The following is a 3,868-nucleotide window of genomic DNA, read 5'->3' as shown; positions in this document are numbered from 1 at the left end:
AATAAATAAATTAATCAAAACCACTGTGAAAAATAAAATACTTAGGAATTAATCTAACCAAAGAAGTAAAAGATATATTCTTTGAAAGTTACAGTAATCTGAAATAAGCGATCATAGAAGACTTCAGAAAATGGAAAAATATTCCCTGTTCCTGGATAGGAAGGACCATTATTATGAAAATGGCCATATTCCCCAAACCATTATACAGATTTAGTGCAATACCTATCAAAATACCACCAACATATCTCACAGACCTACAGAAATCATTCCTAAAATTTATTTGGAACCAGAAAAGACCTAGAATGGCAAAGGCAATCCTAGGCAATGAGGGTGACCAGGAGGCATTACAATTCCTGAATTGAAATTATACTATAAAACTATTGTGATAAAATCAGCATATTTGGAAAAAAAATACACCTGAGGATGAATGGAATAGATTAGAAGGTACAGATGCAACTACAAACACACTCAGCATCTTTTGTTTGATAAGTGGCCAAACATATTTACTGGAAGAATGATACCCTCTTTCACAACTGGAACTGGAAAAACTGGCTCCCTACATGCCAAAAAGTAAAACTGGACCCAGGTCTATCATCATGCACTAAAGTCAAAATGGATTAAAAATGTAAAAATGAAAAACAAAAACACTAAATGACCTGGGAAAGAAAATAGGTGGAAATCTTGGAGACACATGGAGGCAAGCATTTCCTGAACAAAAATCAAACTGCACAGGAAGTACTTGAAAGAATGAACGACTGGGATCTCCTCTTATTCGGAAGTTTCTGTACATCAAAAGAAATTACCAACTGAGTGAACAGACAACACACAAACTTGCCAAAAATCTTAACAAATAAATACTAAGACTAAGGTCTCCTATCTAGAATAAAGTGCTAAAATAATATAGGTCCACAAAATTTAAACACCCAATCCAAAACTGGGCATCTGAGATCAACAAGCACTTCTCGGAAGAAGAAATACAAGAGGCAAATAAATACATGAAGAAATGCTCCACATCACTAACCATTCTTGAAATGCAAATTAGTGCAACACTGAGATACCGTTTCACCCCAGAATGAATGGCTATCATAAAGCAATCAATCAGCAACAAATGTTGGAAAGGCTGTGGATAAAGAGGATCCCTTCTCTACTGCTGTTTTGAATGTATATTGGTGCAATCACTATGGAAAACAGTGTGGAAATTCCTCAAAAAACTAGGACTGGAAATCCTACTGAATCCGGCTATCCACCTTTTGGGAATTTTCCCAGAAGAAATGAAAACATCATGTCATAGTAATATATGTGTGCCTATATTTATAACAGCATAATTTATGATGGCCAAATCTTGGAAACAACTAAAACGCCCATCACCTGAGGAATGGATGAAAAAGATGTTATGTTTTTATGCAATGCATTATTACTCTGCTATACAGAAAAAAAGTTCAAATCCATCATATGTAAGTGGATGCAACTTGGAGCTATACTCATAAGTGAAATAATCCAGACACACATGTTTAAGTATCACATTGTCTCCCTGGTGTAAAGACTGAAAAGAAAAAAAGAAAATTTGAAAGGAATGACACAGTTAAATGCAAAGAGAAAATTTAAGGTTTAAATAACAAAAAGAAAATGGAAAAGTTAGGAAATATGGTAGGTGCACAAACAAACATTTGTACAAACAAGATGGTTAAGGCACTGTTCTTAAGTATTTCCATCAGGTTTTTGAGTATAGCAGGTAATGGGGAGAATTCTTACCCTGAATAACTCTATAAGCAACTACATTGCAGAGAGCAATGTGTAATACTAAAACGATGCTTAAAATACCTGTCATTTTTGTATTCTAAAGGTGAACTGCTTCTAAAGTCACATCAGTTATTGCTATCCTCTATTGCTTTTTAATCAGGTAATAAAAGAAAACAAGAGATAAGAAAATTATCACAGGATTGTGCTGTAACAATGTTGTATATGGTTTGACTTCTAAATTTCTGTGAAAAAATTTGTAATATTTTTTCACATTCTATAGGGATTTAAATTTTATATTATAGTTGCTTGAAAATAGCAGCTCCATTTTATGTGTAAGGAATTTGATATTCAGACAGATATTGATATTCAGCTCAACTGACTCTGTTATGTAATAATATTAAGCTTCTCTTTTGGATGTTTACCAACTAAAGTTTGCAGACCAAAAATTAGACAAATCGAGGAGCTACAAGGATAGCCAATATTTTGGCTCTAGCACTTCAAGGTCAGTGAGGACTCAGGACATAACAGAACCTGTGCTGCCACATACTGTAACTGAATGTGTCCCAAATTTTCTTATCAAGGCAATCATGGGGAAACAGGGGAAAGTGACTGACAATGTATAGTGGCCTAAGGAGAGTCACCTAGGGAGAAAAAAAAATTCTGTCTTTATCAGAGAGCAAATTGGTCAAGCAATGGCTATGACTCATCCATATGGCTGACAGTGACAAAATATCTACAAAGTGCTGTACATGGCTCCAGCATAAATCCTGAGGCAATTTGACTGACCTTATCAGATACAACAGTTTCATTTTTAGTTATATAGGTTTTGCTTTAAACTAGTCTTAACCAGAGAGCAGAAAAGTATAACCATGAGTATAAAAAGTAATGTCATATTAATTTGCTGAACTGTAAAATGTTCATCAACAACTTCTGACAATTGTGAGTTCTGCTGTTAACCCGCTACTATTATAGACTATTGGGATAGTAGGTGTTATTTTCCTTAATCCAAGTACCTATAATATTTGGACCGGCATTAGATATGAAAAGATCCTTTAAAGACTTCTCCAAATACAGCTTCTCTAGTTTCAGTGGAGCACCCATCTCTGAATAAACAAAGTGGAAAACTGGGATATGTTGGGAGCCACTGAGTTAGTAAATTGATCAAACTTAGGTAGTTGGGACTTGGCCCAGTGTCTAAGCAAAGAAGCTCCCTCACCCCTGAGATGAACATTCTGTCTGGTTATGGTTAGCTATGAGTTGCTAGGCAACCTAGTGCTTTCTTTATTAACTTCTTAAAGTGTAAAGGACAGTTTTGTTGTGCAAAAAAAGGTGTGGAAGGCACAAAAAAGCCATATATGTATATACACACAAGAGAGTGAGGATAGACACACAGCTATTTTCTCTTAGTTCACTGAGAAGAAAAGTTTGTAATACTATTGTTTAGACAAGATATTATTTCTGCATTTTGTCCTCTGAAAAATTAATGTGAGGACAAAAAAATGCAATGTATTAATTGTAAGCCTCCTAACATCTTTTGAAACTTTCATTACTATTTTATCTTTGTTCTCATTAAAATGAATAAAAATTTATAAAAATGAGCTAAATGTTTATTAAAAAAGAGGCAATAAAAGTAAATGAGAGATAAGAAAAAGAAAATGTCGTAAGATTGTCCTGCCACAATGTTGTATATGGAATGATGTCTAAATTTCTCTGTAAAAATGTGTAATTGTTTTTTAACATTCTATAGATTTAAATTTTAGAATTTTGATAGTTCTTAGAAAATACCAGTTCCATATTGTGTCTAAGGTACGTGATATTCAGATAGTAATGTTAAGCTCATCTGCCTCTGTTATAGGATAATAATATCATAAACTTCTCTTCTGGATGTTTCATAATTAAAGTTTGTAGACCAAAATTAGACAGATAGATGCGCTGAAAAGATAGCCAATATTTTGGCCCTAGCCCTCCAATGTCAGTGAGGACTCAGAATATAAGAGAACTTCAGGTGTGACATCCTATAACTAAGTGCTTTCCCAAATTTTCTGATGAAGGAAATTATTGGGCCATAGAGGAATGTGATCGACGATGTATAATGTGCCTAAGGAGAATCATCTATAGGGAAAAGTTT

Source organism: Octodon degus, unplaced genomic scaffold (assembly GCF_000260255.1).
Source record: "Octodon degus isolate 3935 unplaced genomic scaffold, OctDeg1.0 scaffold00290, whole genome shotgun sequence".
Lineage (NCBI taxonomy): Eukaryota > Metazoa > Chordata > Mammalia > Rodentia > Octodontidae > Octodon > Octodon degus.
Note: the sequence above shows the minus strand (reverse complement) of the source record.